The following is a 20,341-nucleotide window of genomic DNA, read 5'->3' on the forward strand; positions in this document are numbered from 1 at the left end:
GCACACACCCATTACTATCCCTCTTCAGCTGTACAGCAAATCCACCTTGTTATGTTCATGGCACAACAACAGAGAAGTTTGTTTTCTAACACAGGAAATACTCTTTCTAGAAGATTGCAAAGTAATTATTTTTTATCCTCAGAATCCAAAACAACACACAGAAACTAACGAGAGAGAAAGAGAAAGCAGGTTGCTCCATAAGCCAGAAAGGTACACCTCATCCTACCTTGTTCCAGGCGGGCTTTTTCCAGACTGATTCCTGCTCCCACATCACATACTTCTGAGGCTCCCCCACCCGCAGCTTGAAAGCAGGGTCAGGAACTTTTTCAAAGTGAGAGCTTGCACTTCCAACATAGTCTTCCCCACACCCTTGGAAAAGTATTGCTCTTTGGGTCAGTTTATTGGTTGAGCAGAGACTCTGGCCCATTCGAGGCACTTCCTCCATAGAAATAGAGAGGAAAAATACCTTTGTCCTCAGAGCACAGAGGACTGCAACTGGGCTTGGCCTTTACGTGGATCATGGAAAATGGAACAGGAAGGCTGCTTGTGTCTTCTCCTCTAAATCTAGCCAAAAGGCCAGCCACAACATGGCCTTTTCCTAGATTTGTTCCAGTCCCATCGAATAGAGTACCTGCAGCCGTCACAGAATAAAATAGCCATGGCCACTTTTATAAAGGACCTTCTGTCTATTTTTATGCCTTAACATTTCTAAAGTCAAACCACTTAGTCCTTCCGTGGAACTGCAGAGGTACCTGGTTAGTAGATCAGAGACAAAAATGAATCTACTGACCACAGATCGCATGTTAGATGGGGGGGAGATCAGGAAACACTATGTTTGATAGCCAGTAGCCCAACTCTAGGCTACAGAAACACCTACAGCTGGGCTGCATGGGTGACCAGGGCGGCGATGTGCTGCCAATATTTTAGTAAGTGACTCTCACAAAGATGCTCCTCTTCAATGGGTGATAAATTCCATACGTTACAGGTGCAAGTGCCTGTAAAGAGAATTAAGGGACTCTGGAACCTATCCACCAGTTTCTCAATGTAAAACAAAAATATTCTTGCATCATTTGGCAAAAAACAAAAAAGTTAAATGCGCTTGGCCAGAAATATGCTGAGCAGTGTAGAACAGCATGCAAGCTCTATAATTTAAATGAAGAGGGACACAGGGGTCGGAGGTATCCTGATGTGGGGAGGAATACAGAAAATATCTAATGCTTGGAACAATCTTGTTATGATTCTTGGTGACTCATCTCTGGTGGGAAAAATTTCATAGCATGCAGAGACAGGTGAACTCAGGGGGCATGGGAATCACACCAACCTTGCTTTAATTTGATGGCAAAATCTTACCAATGGGCTCCCACTGGCCCTGCTTCTGGGGAGAACATTCAGTCTTACCTCATGACTCCCATATTGGTCCTACCTGTAAAGCAGGTTTATGCAGGCTTTCAGCAGGCAGCCAGAATTTGACCTTTAGGCGCACATCCTACACCAGGATCCATGCGAGCAGATCCTGGCCTCTGAATGGATCCCCAGAGAAATCCTAGGAAAATTTCCTTCCTTCTTTTAGTGTTATATTCATTTATTGAAAACTCAAAGTCTACCTACAGGAAATGGCATCAATCGATGGCCGCATATCACCAACACAATATCAATACATTCGATTGATTTGAATCTTACCCCTTAGTCTGGTTTTTAAACCAAAACCATTTCCTCATAAGCAGAAGAGTTTCAAACCACAGAAAAGTCATATTTATGAATGGGAAAGCCCCAAACATTTCCAGGTCACTTTTGAAAAACTATGAGAAATTAAAAGATATCTGCTTTATACAATCCATTGCCTTTACTCTGCATTGTCTAATTGCATTGTCCTTCAAACATCCAAATGCTTTACTGTTAATAATTTAGAAGTAAAGGAATTTTTGTTTAGCCTCTGAAAAGTGCCTGAATAATTCAGAAGAAGTTCAGACACCAAATAGCCTTTTCAAAGCTGAAACAGCCACCCAGTGTAAAATGGTGATGAGAGATTGACGTGACTGAACCGGCCACCACAAGCCTCTCACATTACTGCTTATGGACACTAACCTCTGCAAATTAGAAGCCCATAAAAGGAGAGGGCTGCTCACATTCACCTGCTGTGAGTGCTGGCAAGAAAAGAGAGATAAAAAAAAAAGTTTGATCATTTCTCATTAACAGAATATTAAATACACAAAATGAGATTCAAAGCTCACTAAAGTTAATGGAAAGATTCCCTTTGACATTTCTAGGCATTAGATCAGGCCCCTGATGCAGGGTCCATGAAATTCTTAAGAAGTTTTCAAATTATTCAAAAAGCCAAGAGCCATTTTTAAAGTAGAAGTGCAATGTTTAGAAAGTTAGAACTGACCTTAGGAGAGAAATAATATATATCTTTCCTTCTGCACAAAATAAGTTGCATGTATACAGTATATATCTACATATTACACATTGTATATATTACACTGCCTTTTTAATTCCTGAAAATAAAATAACTCAGTATTTTAAGACCCTTCCTCCTCACCAGTCATCTAATTACAAAGATTTCTTTGGGACACCTTCTGTGAAAAGATGCTGCACAAAGCCATGTTGGGGTGAAATGAAAAAAAAATGATCCTAGTAATAAATGTACGTGATTTCTACTAAGCATTATTTCCTGTGATTGGACCCAAACTTGGTCATAAATAAGTTCATAGTGTGGAACATGAGCACAACCAGGCTTTGCTGTCAAGGAGGCTTATTCAGCAGGTAAATCAGCAGTGAGATAGGCTGTGTCCAGTTTCCATGGCCACCTAGTATTTCCATCTTTCTAGCAGGAGTGCCTGGGACTCTAACCACACCTAGTACCTAGACTGCAGTGAGGCCATTAGGGATACTGTCCAAGAAGGCACAGAGGGAAAGACTGTCAATTTGGCAACTTGGAAAGAACTACAATGAAGGTTATGTTATGCTGCCCATTAACACCTCAGCACTCTGCAGAGAAGGGAAAATGGGGAACAGAAGAAAAGGCCAGCACGGTGAGCATCCCATCCTCAGCAAAGTTCAGTTTGGTGTGGTTTTAATAAGTGACAGGAACATTGCTCATATTCATTTCCTCTGCCACCACCTAACTCACCAGTTAAAGTGACTGCATCATTGGAATTCACTTCAGCACTATTACCACTGACAATAATAGAAGGGAAAAAGCAGGTCAACTGTGGAGTTCCATGCATAGCGTCTCCAAACCCTTGCCAACCTAACTCCAACCCCATGAACCAGAGTGTGCCAGTTCCTCTGTACTTGGGGCTTTCTGCAAGTAGAGACTGGGGAGCTGGAACAGCATTTATGAATATATTAGACAACAGAAGTTCTGCTCATGACCACATGACTAAAGCTGTTACATTTTTATGCTCTTAACTGCAGATGGACAAAGGTTCAGAAAGGGTCATAAAGGAAGAGCTAAAGTGCACTTAAACTTTAATCACCTGCTTTTCCATCATGCTATACAAAAAACATTGCACTTTTCAATACAGCTCTATTTAGTAACAGTAACAGCATTCTGGGTCCATTAGAAAGATCACAAGCAACTTTTTACTAATTGTTTTTTGTACTTTAAGATCTGTGTGAAATGGTATTATTTAAAGAAAGAATTTACTTGGCAAGCTTGTAATTTTAAGAACTAGGGAGGACAATGAAAAGCATTATGGGCTATTTTATGCAAGCTTTCCTCATGCTGGTACGCATTTATTTACACAGTTAGTTTCATTATTTTTTTTGTGGGTCTCTACTCAAACAATTGCTTACCAACTTGAGTAAGAGTTACAATGATCTCACCCTATGTAAGTTTACATATAATCAACTAAGAAACTCTCTTTCTAATAGGAACATATTTCTAGAAACCTTGGAAGATGCAGGCTATAGAACTCATTGCAATTTCTCTTGTTCTCTCAGGGAACACACACACCAAGAATTTATTTCACTTGTGTAGAGAAAGGGACCTTCCACTTGCTCTGCCCTCAAAATGTGTTGGGGAAAATACTTGAGTGAAAATTTCAGTGTAGCCAGTGGATAAGTGTGATGCAGTTGTGAGAAAATGATTTACACACACTAACTCCAAAAAATTAAACACAAATCAGCCATAATAAATTAAAATGAGCTACATTTTTTCCCCTGCATTGAGCAGCAATGCAAATATCAAAGCAACCAGTTGCATTAGTTTTAATCAAGTTACATGGATTTTCATATCATTCCAATCATCTGGAGTGCAGGTTTTTTGTTTGTTTTGTAATGTGCTCAGACCTTGAGATTTCCTAAGATTTTTTTCACTTTCATTTCATCTTCTTGATATGAATGGCCAGCCACTACATGCATGCTTTTTCCTCATTGTGCTCTGCAGTTTTGTACCTATGAAAAAAAAGCCTAATTTCTTAAACCTACCACCCGAAATAGCACACAGCTGCTTTAAAATGTTAATCTGTCTACTTTTTATGATGGCTTTAAAAGGAAATGTTCTCAGATGAAAATACTGGGGCAAACTATGGCCCTCCCTCATTTAAATAGCCTGTTTATGTTAAAATCTGAAATGAGATATGAATTTACACCTTTTTGTTTTTGACCACCTGGAAAAAATTATTAATTCTTAAGCATTCACTGTAATAGGAACAAATGTTAAAGAATTCTTAAGTTTCAATACCTTGTTTTAAATTGTTTTATATCAACTTTTAATTTAGATTTAATAAGATTCTAATGGTAATTATAAAATACCATTTGATTATAGAAAATTTATTTCTGTAGGATCAGCTTACAGGATTTAAATTTATAATATTATTTTAAATAGTCATTTGTTATTTTAGAAGTGATTCTACTAAATCTAAACATAATTAGTATAAAATTACTACAGCAGAACTGAAAGAAATATACTCATTGAGAATTAGCCATTTTATAACAGACACAAATCTTGTATGTGGCTGGACAACATCAATAAATATTTCTTTTAAAATCTGTTGGTAACTAATGCACAATGACATCTTAACATGTAAAATAAAAGATAATTTCAAGTGTTGTCATTTGACTAGTCCCCTAGACCAAAATAAAATAATAATAATATATTAAATGAGATTTGGAGCCTGAGTCTCAGGTCTACTTCAGCAGTGCAAAGCAGCAGGAAATCCAGCACACATGGCAGCCTGCTGAGAATTCCCCCTACAACAGGAGGAGGGGGATAGACCAAATCTGTGGGGGGTGGAGAGGAAGGGTGGAATCCTGGTTAGTTGGAGCAGCCATAGTGTCTTAAGATCACCTTCCTTCTTCCAGACAGTGTGCATATATTCAGTACATCTCACTGCTGTGTTTTACCCTGTGCATCACAACACATCCTTGGGACTGTGAGTAGCCAAGATTAATGTACAGCAGCCTGAAAGTCCGTGGAAAGGGAAGAAATAAAAGGAGGGGTAAAGTCATCTTTGCTCTTCTGATCTAACAGTCAGCGTAGCTCAGCCAGGCCAGAGATTGCAGGCCTTTAAAATACCAAGGTCTTATTTAATAGTAGTTTTCTCTTTAGGGCTTAATGAAATAGCCAGTGAAATCAATCTACAGTATTAAGTTGTGGAAAAGTCTTCTATTGGAAGTCTCTTTCATTGAGGCATGAAACATAGATTGTAGGAAAGAAACTTACTCTGGCAGGTGGGTTCCCTACATAACCTAATAATTCTGTTTTGTCATTGCTTTCCATGATTTAATTTAGCATCATATAAAACCTTGAATTTATTATTTACTTTAGAGGCTTGTCTTTAATATTAAATGGGTTCTTCTACCTTTTGGATTTAAGAGGTCAAATTGTTTCTGTGTTTTAGTGGTTTTTGCTACATTCAGGTTAAATCTTGTATTTGGATATCAACTAAAGCTGAGGCAAATCAGACAGGTGAATAAATAGCCTGAAGCTCAGAGATGTGGAGCACCTGCAGCTCTCATTGAAGTCAATATCTAGGAGCATTTCTTGTGACTGAAGCATCTCTTGACAGAATACCTAGCCAATGACAGAAATGCTGCCTTCTCTGAGGGGCTTGGAGGTAATTTAATGCTCTCTCTGCCAACTTTGCTGCCACTTTCCCTTTGCTCTAGATTAGTATTAGCCCAGAAACTAAAATTAACCCTTACAATTCCTGTCTGATTTGATTCTATTTCCTATGAAAATTAAACATCCACTTAATTGCCATAGAACTAATAGAATATAGCAGAAACATGTTATTCTTTGATCTGCGAGAACCTTCAAAGAAAGGATAAGACTACCAGAAATCCACATCTCAGCCTAAATGATTGTTTATGCCTGAACTGGTCCTTGAGCTTTGATACTCTGTAACGAATCACTGCTCAGTAATTAAAAGCATCGTACAAGTCAGAACATGAGAAGAATAAATACTTGGAAAACATGGTTAAATATTAGTGCCTTTGCTCACTCTTGGAATGTGGTGGCACTAACCTGTTACATTTTTTAATAAGCTATAAAACCAATTCAGACAGGAGTAAAATTACTGGACAAGGTTCTGCCCACAGTTATATGTATGTGTGAATCCACTGGCTTCAATGCACTTCTGAGGAGAAATTGTACTTAGTGTTAATACCTAAAGTCAATCATTAAACAAAACTTTATATTAGAATACTTGGAGTGTAGAAAATAACCCCCAATAAAATATAAGTAGAATGAGTGATTGTTACAAGTGTAATGCTATCAGTGTTATTGATATATCTGATATTGTGCCTTAGATGCTGGTATTTCTCCAGAAAAAAGTGATCAGGCTCTAAATCCATTAAAATTAGATGTTTCAACTGTCTCCTTTTCTTACTATTGAATATTTATTGTGCTAGGGATGGGAGATTCTTGTGGTGTCATAGCCAAGTGCCAAATATCTTTGAGAAGTTTGGGATGTCACAAAACTTTGAGTAGTGCAAATTATTTTCCCTAATATTTTCTCTTGGAAATGTTTAAGAAATACAATTTTTCTAAATAAATAGTTGATGCCCTGAATGGGTGTTCAGTCCCTATAAGGTGGGACTCAGAAGATGCTAATAGTTGAGAGCAGATGAGGTGCACAAGCAAACAGTTACCCCAGTTTAATCAGAAAGGGAGAGTCTCTAAGAGGCTTGCAAGTAATTTAAAGCTCTCTGTGCCAACTATGCTGACACCTTCCCTCCCTCCCTTTGCTCTAATTTAGTATTAGCCCAGAAACTAAAGTTAATTCTTATTTGATTCTATTTCCTATCATATTTAAGGGTCCACTAAACTGCCATAGAACTCATAGATTAAAGCAGAAACATGACCCTGAAATTTGCTTCTGTTCCTCACTCATTGTAGTTGAATTTATTGATCTTGAGGTCATATTTTGAATCAATATCTATTAAACCTGGGAATAGAAGGGGAAGAATGGGAGCGAACTGTATGAGAGTTTTTGTTCGGATGGTTTGGCTGGAGTAGGTGGATTTGGATTTTAATCCTTTTTGTAAATGGTATTGGTTTATAATGATAATCTTATATTCAGGCTTGATTTTTGTTTGTTTTACATGGACACTTCAAACACAGTGCTTTTTTTTGCATCTTAAAGAGGCTTTCATATTTTTTGGAAAGTAAATCAATTTTGAGAAAAGGAATTTTATCAGAATGAAAACTCATTTTTTCTGTGTCACAAATAAGGAATGAGTTGGGGCATAACATGGGATGACGATGACTACATTACACTAAGTGACTTCCCAAAGGAGTCTCATCATGAATTAGTCTTTAAAAAATGCCACTTCAAAATATTGCTTGAATTTTTAATGCCTATTTACTCTACTTTTTTAGGAATTTACCATGCTAGAGGCTGTGTGGGGACAGGTAAAAAGTGGCTACTCTCATAGCAAAGCAGTGTAAAAGGCACCCCAACTGGAGAACTGAGGGGACAGAGCTGTTCAATAGTCCAGACTGTACCCTTCAGAATGTTACAATTACTAAATCCTTCCCCAAATAACTTCATTCTCCATAAACCCACCCTAGGGCCCCTTTATATGCTTCCCAAGATGCACAAACAAGGGAACCCAGGTGGATACATCATATCAGTCCACAGCACTCTTAGTGAAGGAGTATCAGAACTCATATAAGCCATACTATAACCACTTGCCATACAAAGGCAGAGTAAATTCCATAAAAATCAGATAGCACAGTGACACTGGATTTATGGCTCATTACAACAATCTATAACCCACTAACCTTCCTTTGTCCTAAAACTGAGAGGTATTTACTGCCTTGATTGGTTTATTCAAAAATGCTTTAATGGATTTTCTTAATCTGTTCCACCTTGTATTTAGCTGTGACTCTCAGAGTATCTTTCCCATCCCTGAAGAAGACCTCTGTGTAAGCTTGAAATCTCAATTCCTTCCTCAACAGAAGTTGGTCCAACAAAAGAGATTACTTCATCCACCTTCTCACTTCTATTGGGAAACATATTAATTGGGTGTATTTCCAATACTTAGAATTAATTAATTCTAATTAATTTGAAAGAGTGAAAGAAAGATGAACTGAAGATGCACTCCTGGGAGTATTTACCACAACAAAAATATTCCATGCATATATCTGGTTTCTGATTTAACTACCGTCATGATTAGTCACTCATAAAATACAGGACCATTGATTTTAACAGCATGACTACAGTAAGTAACATCCGCTGGTGCGAATAAGGGGTTCATAAATGTGGCCTATAGTGAGCCCCCCCAGTTTCCTAAGCAAAGTAGTGTCAACTCACAAACTGTTTACATAGGTATGCTATATAAAAATGGAAACTGCTTCCTAAATAATGAGGAGTCCTGTGACACCTTAAAGACTAAAAAATTTATTAGGGCATAAGCTTTTGAGCATTACAGCTCACTTTGTCAGATGCATGAAAGCTTATGACTAATAAAGTTGTTAGTCTTTAAGGTATCATGGAACTCCCACTTGTTTTTGTGGAAATAGACTAACATGGTTCTCCTTTAAAATCTGACTCCTAAATATAATCCTAACAAGAAAATGAACCCATATGAATCCACTTCTCAGATTAATTCACACGCTTTTTCCTCCAAAAAATAAAAAGGGCTTTTTTTTTCCCCAAAAAATTAGAATTCAGGTAGAAACGTTTTTTAAAAATTTTGCAATTTTTCACCCACCAACCTGAAATTTTCAAGGTTTTCCCTTCCCCATTTGACTTCCCTCCTTTTCCAGTAGAAACATGGAAAAAGAGAAAAGGGGAAGATAGAAAAAAGGATAGGGAAGGAAGATGAAAAAGGGGACTAAAAAATTGAAAAAGGTATTTCCCATTGTGTAGGGAATAATTCCAGACACACTGGCTACGTCTAGACTACATCCCTTTTTCGTAAAAGGGATGTAAATTAGACGTATCGCAATTGCTAATGAAGCGGGGATTTAAATCTCTCCACGCTTCATTAGCATAAAAATGGCTGCCACTTTTTTTTTTGGCACGGAGCTTTGCTGGAAAAAAGCGCCAGTCTAGATGCTGATCTTGTGGAAAATAAAGCCTTTTCCGAAAGATCCCTTATCCCTCTATGAAATAAGGGATAAGGGATCTTTCGGAAAAGGCTTTATTTTCCACAAGATCAGCGTCTAGACTGGTGCTTTTTTGTGGCAAAGTTCCATGCCGAAAATAGCGGCAGCCATTTTTATGCTAATGAAGCGGGGGAGATTTAAATCCCCACTTCATTAGCAATTGCGATATGTCCAATTTACATCCCTTTTACGAAAAAGGGATGTAGTCTAGATGTAGCCACTAGGTGCAGGTGAAAACAAGGTGAGGATTTATTGAACATCAGTGCTGGTAGAGTACCAACCAGGTGTTAACCTGGAGAGCACTAACTTAACCAAAACATACATTAGATTATATAGGCAGCAGATGGGCGGAGGGGAAGTGATTTGATAGGTCTAGCGGCGGAAATGAGATATGCACATAAGCCAATGAAATATAAAGGATACATAGGATCCTCGCCCATCGCCAATTAAACATGTTATCACTAATACAAAAATTATTCCTAACAAGCTAAATAAGCCAACATAAACAAAGGCATGTTGATGGGAACTTGTTTTGCTGCGATTATGTCTACTACAAGATGACTACTTCCTTGCGTTGGCACAGTCCTCGGGATTCAAGCTGATTAATCTGAAATTACAGGCGACAGTAATAGAAACCGCGCAGCCTGGCTGGTACCAGCCAGGCCTTATCAGAGTGAGGCCCCTTTGGAATGTGGTTGCCAGGGGAACCAAAGTCACGGTAGCTACTGTCTGTGTGCTTCTCAGGCCTGGCCTTAATAATTTAGGATTTGAGTTCTAGTTCTCAGCAAGATACCATGGACTGCCTCAGTTTACCCCTACACATTGAAAATTACAATTCATTACAATTTTGAGACAGTGGAAAAAAATGGACCATTCTCTTCAGAAGCAAGTACCTATTTCTGTTATGCAAGTTACAAAGAATTAACCCAATAGCCTGCACAATTCCCTCTTTGGGGGAGCTCTTAGCCAGCAACATGCAAGCCCATGAGAGATATCAGCATTCTCTCTGAGCACGCATAGTTGAGTCCTGATATCAACAACGTGAGCAACAAGAATTGCTAGCTGTGAGAGTTCCAATATCTTGTGTGAAAGGCCACACTACAGAGCAATTTTTGTAAAGAGAATCAAGATTGACCACAAGACATACCCCACAGATGCTCCACAGCCAACCTCCTTTAATTAGAATGAACCTGATGACAGCAAGTTTACAATCAATTTTATATTTCCAGGTAAATCTGTGCTCATTTACTCTTGGTTCATAGGGAAAAGTTTTCAAGAAGCAAAAAATAGAAATGGTAGAATAATCTGTCATGTGTTTTCTTACTACATGTCCACAAACAAAGTCTTTAGAAATAGGAATGATCCTAGAAAAATGACATCAGGGCAGCACGCAAGCAAGCATACAGCAACCTGAACCCAACACAACCTTGAGAAGATTTGTCAGCCAGCAAAGCCAGGAGTAGCGTCAGCCAAAGAAGTCAACCACAAATCCAGAGGCAGCTGCTGGAAAAAAAACACATTCCAGGTCCTACAGTCAGCTGCCAAGTACACCCCATGATTATACCTGTGGACTTTGGAGAATACAGAGGAAGAAGGTGAAAAGGAACAGGCTTAACGTTGCCTCCATCAGGAACAGACGGTGCCAAGAGAGCATTGATATTACCATTACATTCCATTTTGCTTTGTACTTGCATTATTTTAATGCAGATACTAGCTATATATTTTCAAGGGGAGACAGGAGATTTTATCTTTTTTGGAAGCAAACACAGGTCTCAGCAAAAGTGATAATGGCCTTATATTATATGGCCTTTTGCCCCCAAAGGATCCCAAAGAATTTTGCAGACTTACACTGATATACAGCCAATGTAAGCAGGGATATATTCATCTGCCAGTGAAATGTAGCCATTCCTGGAATGACCTGTGATAACTGCTAAGCAGCACTACAGAAGTAGCACATCATAGTTCAGACTGGGAAGTGAAGAATACCTTGCCCAATTGAAACGAGATGAAGAAGGCAGAATATAAATCACCCAAAGTAAAATTCGGCCAGCACAACAAGGTCACAACTTCTATTCTTTCCTCCACCCCAAAGAAAAAGACCACAAAATCGTGAGTTATTAAAACTGGTTACAACCTTTGATTAACAGTGCCTCCAGCAATATTGTCCTCAGCAAGACACCAAAATCCTGATTCACTATTGATGGACATTGATTCAGTAGGTGGCATCAACACAACCATTTTATTCTGCAACTGTATGTCCTTTAAAAATGCCCCATCCAGGGACCACCTAGGCTGCTCCTCCTTCATGCTGATAGGATCACAATGAAAATGAATATGGCTATCATGTCAAAAGCTCTCTGCTTAAACAAAATCTCGAATGTAGCCACAGCAAAATGTCACCAGTTTCAAACTGAAACCAATTATTTGCTGCATATGATATGTTGCCATCCATAACATTCCTTAAAAATGTGAGAGAACATCTCACATTAGGTGGCTGAACAAATGGATTAACTCTTATCCATTATTCACTTCTCTTTCTTAACCATACAATAGAACAATAGAGTTTTCTGACCTATTGACTATTTTTTTTAACCTCACTGGATTCTAGTGGCATTTCCCAAAGTCTCTGGATCACTGGTTTATTTAATGGGAATCAGGGGAGGGAAAAGACCTTATGGTCGCTGAAGAACAACATGCACATGAACAATGGAAGAGAAGCATTGATGCTGTTTCAGTGTTTTGCATACAAGCACTTTGGAAAAACGCTTTTTAATAATGTAAAAGTTATAAAAACAAAAAATATTTCAAATAATACATACAGTCACATATTTCAATTTCTCCACTAAGATATGGAAGTGGGTGTTGTAACATTCAGCCAGTACATTTTATGAAAGTTCACAGGAAACCATGGGAAAATTTACTCTGATTCATTCCATTCTGTTTTTAACGTAATTCTGTCAATCACTCACGTTAATTAAGTGAGAATAAATCTCTTCTCTTCAATGTTTCAATCACTATAGTTCTCATGAACGAGGCTAGACTGATGCAGCCTTGTAAGGTGAAGTTGTCAGTTTATCAAGAGAACGAGGCCAGCAAAGGCTATAGCAGTACAAGCTTCCTTAACAATATGCTCAAATTCCAGCCTAGAGATAATTTCTAGAGGTGAGAGCAGTTCTCTCTGCATGACAGTTCACATATATCAGAAGCTTCAGTGAGTAGCCGAGTTAGTCTGTACAGGAAAAAACAACAAAAGGTTGGGTAGCGCTTTATAGACTAACAAAACCATCTAGATTTTTTGTTAGTCTATAAAGTGCTACTAGTTCACATATATGTTAGCCTGCCTGGTGAGACATTCAACAATACATCACCTTGTAAGGAGCAGCTAAGACTATGTCTAAACTGCAGAGCTTTGCCACCAACACTTACGATGCTTTAAGTAAACTGCTATTGCATGTCTAAACTATTCTACTTGTGCTGGCAGAGTACATCCACACAGCAGCTTTTGCAGACACAGAGAGCAATGCACAATGGGTAGCTATGCACTATAGGTAGCTAGCCTACGGGGTGGTGTGAGCTTTGGAAAGGGTTTGCAATGCCTCTGGGGCAGGTACAGTGTCACATGATGCAGGTTTCTCAGTCCCATCATTCCATGGGCATCTTACTAGATTGCCAGCTGCTTTCAACTGAAGGGGGGGGAGAAGTGTGTGACAGGGAGTATGTGTGGTCAGGGGAGAGAGAGACAGTGTGTGTTGGGGAGAGTGAGGGTGCCAACCTGCTGTCTCTCCTAAGTTCAACCAGTCCTGAGGCTAGGGGAGTGGGACACCTCTCCCTATGAACCCCAGCATTACTCCCTGGTTCTGCATAGCACAACAGTCAGTCTCCCCTTCTCTCTCACACATACACATCTGTCCTCCCCAGCCTGCCTGCCTCTGTGCTCTTAGTGTGGGAGAGAGCAGAAGCATTCCACATTGATGATTTGCTCTTCACTGCCTGGCATAGCGCAATATGCTCAGCTCTCAGAATGGAGCTTTGAAAGGGGAAGAGTGAATGCCTGCAGGTCTGCTGCATTCCCAACAATAAGCAGAGTGGCCACAGCACTCTGTGGATAAGGAGGGATAAAGGGCGCCCTACCGGTAGGTGGCATTGTGGGATACTGGCAGAGGCCTCTTCTGGAGATATAATGAACACCAGTGTCTACGCTGACACTTCGTTTTTTTAACTTTGTCACAAAAAGCTTTCTGCCTCTCGTCCAGGTAATTTTATTTTGTCATTGCAACTAAAGAGTTTTGTTGCCAAAAGTGGCGCTGTTGCATTTACACCTCCTGCCTTTTAGCAACAAAACTTTGCAGAGTAGACAAGACCTAACAACCCACTCCTCACAAAACTACCTAAAACATCAATCCATTATGCTTGTCTAGGAAATATCTTTTTATCAGGTCTGCCCGTCTTGAAAAAGTTATACAACATTCATAAATGTCAGGAGAGCGCCAACAATTTTTTGACACTACTTTTAAATATATTGTGGCTCTCTATAAAAACAAACCAGTTTTTAAACAGATTACCCTATTTAATGTGGGCAAGATCTCAATGGGTTTTTTCCCTGAAAAATTAAAACACTGTAGTTGGATATGGAATTTTGTAAACACCTTTATAAAAAAGTTAAAACCAGAAAAAAATACATAACCTTCCAAAAATTTCACAAGAAGTCCAAGGAAAGTACACTAAAAGCCCTAGAAATATTGAAAAATAACAAATGTGAAGCAAATGCTAAATTTGGTGCTTCCTAACATGCCTATCTATGCAACTCTAACTATTTACCTTACTAACTTGTCCCTACTTACTTGTGACCTTGGCCTGTAATCTACAAGTCTGAATAGAGAAGGTAACTCAAAGTCTGTTTTTTTTTTTTCCAGTGAAGGGGATCAGGGACAAAACAGAAAAAAACTTTAAAAAGCACTTCATTAACAGCAAGATTTTCAATGTTAGGTACACCCAAATGTCCATAATCATATGCACCTATGTATATATACAAACATCTATTACATATGTATGCACCAAGTGTTTGCTCATACACTAAATATTGGAATGCTTAAATTAGACAGATACAAGTGAACACACATGCTTAAATGTAACAGTCTAGCCCTGTCTTCTTTCTGTTTCCACAGGAAGGTGAAAAGATAGGGACATGTCCAATAAAGTAGCTACAATTTGTTAAACTGGGAAAAAGTTCAGAGGGAGAAGATTAATGTGTTGACTTTAACAAATATTAAACCAAGAAAAAGTCAAATGTTTTTGCAAAAGTAAGTTGGCAGCTTCAGCAGAGATGTGCAATTATTCACATTGTAATTACTCACATTACCAAACATACATAGTCTTTTCTCTTTAACGTCCGAGTAAAGGTAGGCAAAAATGGCTGTTTTGGATCACTGGCAATTCCAAAATGTCAAAATAATCAAATAAAAAATTACTATTTTTTGAAAATTTTCAGTGAGTCAAAGAGTCAAAAAAAAGTTGAAATAAAGTGAAAGGCTTTCACAATGTCAAAGTGAAACCTTTCATTTTGACCTACAGTATTTTGTTTAGATTGCTGGGTATTTTGATATAAGGAAAGGCAAGAATTCATAAAATGGCTGGAAGTAGAAGAGCCTCCTTTGCAAACCTTAGTCCAGTGGCTAGGGCACCCACATGGGATGAGAGAGACCCAGGTTCAATTGAATGGTATGAAGAAAATATTTGAATTTAGTTCTCCTGCGTTGCAGGGGACTACACCAACCATTGAGCTATGAGATATACTGGTAAAGGGCTTCCTCAGTCTCACCTGTTCAAGTTGTTCCATTTTTTATAAATAATTCATTAATTGTAGCAGGGATTTGAATCTGGGTCTCTCATAGTCTAGGTAAGTGACCTAATCAGGCTATAGACTGATCCTCACTTTTTTTCCTCTGTGGCAATTCTTAAGGTCTGTCTTCACTTTGAGTAGGCAGTGTAAACTCCATACCCGCCAAACAAAGTATCATGCTACAAATGTAATGTAGCCACTGTGCAAAAGTTTAGCCACCAAAGTACATTCTCATCCAAGAAGTGAAGCACATACTCAAGGCAGCTAGCACCTCCCACCATAGTGGCTACTACACTGTCAGAACTAGTGCAGGTATGTCTCCTTGAGCCAGGATTTCTGCCCACACCTCATATCTAAAGTTATCTATGACGACAATGAACAGTCATTGGGCAAGGGGCAGAGAATGAGAATGACTTTATGGCGTGGTAGTTAGAGAAGCAGCACCACCCACATCCTTCACCAGCCATGTTTGTGAATCCTTTCCTTTGCTTTTGTCAAAACCCCTCAAAAATCAAAACAAAGTTTTGCAGGTCAAGATGAAACATTTTGTTTCAACATTGTCAAAATCTTTTGACTTTTTGAGTTTGGATGAAACTACAGAGGGAAACAATGTAAATTTGCAGTTTGTCTCCATTGATCCAAAACTTCATTTTTCAGTAAACTATTCAACCCCAAAACCATTCACCTGGCTTTACTTCCCAGCAGCACTTCTCTGCTGAAGAATATCTCTCCGCAGCAGCTTCTAATGAAGACACTGATTGATCTTCCTTGGTCTTCTCCTTCCTGGCAGCAGAATCTCTTCCAGATCCTGACTTAGCCCTTCTTCAGAGAATTACTTAATATCTACAATGCCAACCTCTTCCAGAACTTCCTTCATCTGACTGTCAGTGTGCCCTGATTTTCCATATCAGCCCAAAATTACACCACAGCAGTTTGTAAAGTTAAGAGAGTCTTTTTCCATCAAAAGCGACGAGGAGTCCTGTGGCACCTTATAGATTAACTGAAGTGTAGGAGCATAAGCTTTCGTGGGCAAAGACCCACTCATGCATCTGATGAAGTGGGTCTTTGCCCATGAAAGCTTATGCTCCTACACTTCAGTTAGTCTATAAGGTGCCACAGGACTCCTCGTCGCTTTTGCAGATTCAGACTAACACGGCTACCCCTCTGATATCTTTTTCCATCAGCATTTTAATCTCCTGTGAACAGTAAGATGCAGCCTTAGCCTTTGCTACTTCTGGATAAATGTATTTTTTCAGAATATAGCCAAGTCCTCCTTCAAGGTCCTTCAGGAGCAGAGCCAACAAGCATTTCTGAAAGGCAACATACGGAACATTTGTCACTGTTTTCTGCGTATGCTTAACAAGCACCTCATAGTTTGGATTCCAGTTTGCACAATTTTGGCATTTAGAAAATATGAAATGCCTTGAGAGATTAATTTTACTAAGAGGAGAGTCCATCTCAGGCATTGAACCCACTCAGTTTTATTACTTATGCTTTCAACAGACTGGGAAAAGATTCAACATTGCATCTGAAAAATTTGTGAACTTTAAAAAAAAAATACCTGAAGCTCTGGCATCTACATACTTTTCAAACAAACACAGACAAAAAAGCTTAGTCTTCAAATATATCTTACCTAGTAAGACTTGCATGTAAGTAAATATTAGTGTATGTTATTCATTTTCTCACATTTCATTTAAATAAACTATCCTTTATCTACTGCTTCCTTAGGTACCCAATATGTATAACTCTGACTTTTTATAATTTACTTTCCTATTTCTGATGGGGTGAAAGAACAAAGTGAATGCTGGGGCATTTTGGGGTCAAACAAAAGCAGAAAAGAGGGAGCTGAAAACAGACTGGACAATGTCTTTAAAACTGCTGCATAAAGTAACAGGAATGCCGTGTGATTCCTGGTTGCAAGTGGGGGCTACTGTCAGGAACCCACTTCCCCATTGGCAGCAATGACTGCATACCTTCCTCATTCATGGTGCAGTAGAATACGATTTTAATTAAGGATGCCAGTTCCAATCTCAGTGTCTGTTGTGTCTGTTTGTGATACCAGTCCTCCATCGCTGTGATATCTGTGAGATGTCTACACTGCATCTGGAAGCATGCCTCCCTGTGGGTCCATAGACTCACACTAGCAGTGTTTGTACGGGTGCTCTAAAAATAGCTATATAGACCTTAGGCTGGAACTCCACCACTGAAGCTTATATCATTGCAATGTCTGTGTAGCTACTTTGCAAGAGCCAGGACAACCCTTATTCGCATGAATGTGGACCCAGACTGGGAAGTTCGCTCTCAGAGGCAATACAGACATGCCCAACAAGTTGTCCTAGGCCTTCTTTTTTGCTGTGCTAATACCAGCTTTCTTATTGACCTCATTTCTTCCTTGGGCAATGAGTAAAGTGCAATTTCTGAGGCAGTAGTTGTCCTCAGCCTAACTTGGTGGCATGGGCACTTGTTCTGTAAAGCCTCAGAGTGATAAAGAAATTAAGAACTTTTTACAACATCATTCCTGCACACCTTGGCCAAAAGAACAGAGTAAGAGAAATAGTAAAGCAGGGAGAAAGAAGAAAAGAGAAAATTTGAAAGATGAGGAGAATGAGGAAGATTGGTCCCAATTCTCTTCTCACTTACACCAATGTAATTACAGTCAATGAACTCCGGATTTACATTGCTATTATACTGTATATGCAAGGAGAGAATCAGGTTAATTGTTTCAACAGCACCATTATCCCTTGCTAGACTTTTTTAATTATTATTACATAGCCAACCTGGCAATTCAAGCATTCATTGGTTCTCTCAGAGTGCCAATTAACCCTACCACCATAAATTTTCATTATTTCTTTCCTGCTTAAGGTCCAGCATCCCAGGGTTTGTTTCCTAGGTTTCTGCTATACATAGTGATAACATGTTCCTCCAGAATTACCAATTTTCATGATCTTTTGAAACCCTATATAGCAGGGGTCAGCACCCTATGGCTCACAAGCCAAATATGGCTCACTAGGGAGCCAGATATGGATCTTTTGCAACTCAAGCTCAGTCCCCTTTTTCCCCCTGCAGTAGGGAGCCTGCGCTGATGCTCCAGCCTCATGGCCCCCTGCAAGATTGAAACGCCAGCACTGGTTTCCTGTGAGGAGGGGGAAGCCTCGAGCCTCCCTGCCAAAAGAAGAGGGAACCAGGAAAGATGCCAGAGCCAGAAATGGCTCCGCGCACTACCACTTCCTTTACCCCTGCAATGGCTAGGCCATATGAATGCACTTCCCATGGGAGCAGCAGGGAAAAGTCACCGGTGCCTGGGAGTGGTGCACAAAACCAAATAAACGCCCTCCCAGTCCCTCATGCCCTGCCTCTGCACCATCAACCCCCTCATGCACCTCCCTCCTGCAACAAGACTCCTCACTCCCACACTGTTCCTGCACCCTCCCCCTGACCCCAGCCTTCTCCTACACCCCCCCTCCTGGCCAGACCCCTACCTCCATACCCTACTCCTGCACCCTCCCCCCTGGACAGACACCCTGTCCCCAGCCTGCCCCTGGACTCTCTCTCCTGGCCAGGCTCTGCACCATTCCTTGCTCCTGCACCCTCCCTGTCCAAAAAAAAGGTTCCCCACCACTGCAGTAAAGACAATGTTGAAACCTTTGTGTTGGACATACTACTTTACTTTATTTAAAATGAAGCCTGGCCAATAAGCCTCCAAATGGGGCTCAACCCCCTTCTGACTGCAACATCTTATCCCTGGAACTGATCCTGGGGCTGGCCCAGTGGTCTGGCTCCCATTTGGCCACAGGAAGGGCTGGTGGAAGTTCCCCTCCTCCTGCAGCATGGGTAGGAGAGGAGACCATGATCCTGCTGTGTCAATCCTGGCCTGGCCCCTCATCCAGCTACTGCTGCCCCAGTGCACCAGCCCAGCCTAGCCAGGTAAGGTAATCCATCCCCAGAGCCCCTTCATACACTCTACTTCCCATCCCCAGAGCCCTTTCCCCTCCATCTCCCACATATCCCAATCCTCTGCCCTGAGGCCCTCATACACACCAACCCTGACTCCTGCTAACCTCTTCTATATAAGGCTCTTGAATGTTTGTTTGTTTATTTAAGACTAGAAGGTTTATCTGGCATTGCTCAGGTCCTTAACCCAATCAATTGTTGTATTTCTCATCATTTCAATCATTGCTTTGATGTGGGGCTGGAGATGAAGGGTTCAGTAGGCAGGTTTCCCCAGAGAGAAAGGATTACCCTTAGCCCTTTATCACAGCAGCAGCTTGGGGCCAAGCGAGAAGCACCTCTCCATGGCTGCTGCAGCTCCAGCAGACACAGACTGAGGAGGGATGCATGTTCCCCAGCTGGGTGAGGTCCAGGTCCATCTGTTCACTAATATCTCGAGAAATGCAGCAAACTGTGCACTTTCCCCTCTCTTCCTGATAGAGAAACAGCCAGTAGTGCTCCTGTATGAATGCAGGGAAGCTGCAGCCTCCTTCCCCTCCCCCACCCGCACCTTCCCTAAAGGATGCCTGGAGGGTGGGAGGCTTGAGACAGGGGGATTCCTGGATGGGGGGAGTGCACCCCCAGCCAGCCTCTTCCACCTGTCTGGTGATTCTGTCTCTTTTCTATATGGTTTTATGTATCTCTGTATGTATGGGGGGGAAAGCTTCAGTCCCCCCTCCCAAACATACACAAACCCTGACCTTGCTTTAAGTTAGGATAAGAGAAAGCTGCATACCAAATTTGGTCACCCTAGCACTTACCATTTAGGAGTTCTTGAACAAATGGACAGACAGACAGGCAGACTCACTCAATTGCTCACAAACTCTCAAATAAATAGTAGACTAGAAGATTTACCTGGCATTACTCAGATCCTTCAGGGCAGGGACCAGGGAGTACAGGGGGTGCAGGAATCAGGGATGGAGAGTGAGGAGAGGCTAGGTTGGGGTAGTGGT

The sequence above is a fragment of the Pelodiscus sinensis genome, chromosome 3 (assembly GCF_049634645.1).
Source record: "Pelodiscus sinensis isolate JC-2024 chromosome 3, ASM4963464v1, whole genome shotgun sequence".
NCBI classification, from domain to species: domain Eukaryota; kingdom Metazoa; phylum Chordata; order Testudines; family Trionychidae; genus Pelodiscus; species Pelodiscus sinensis.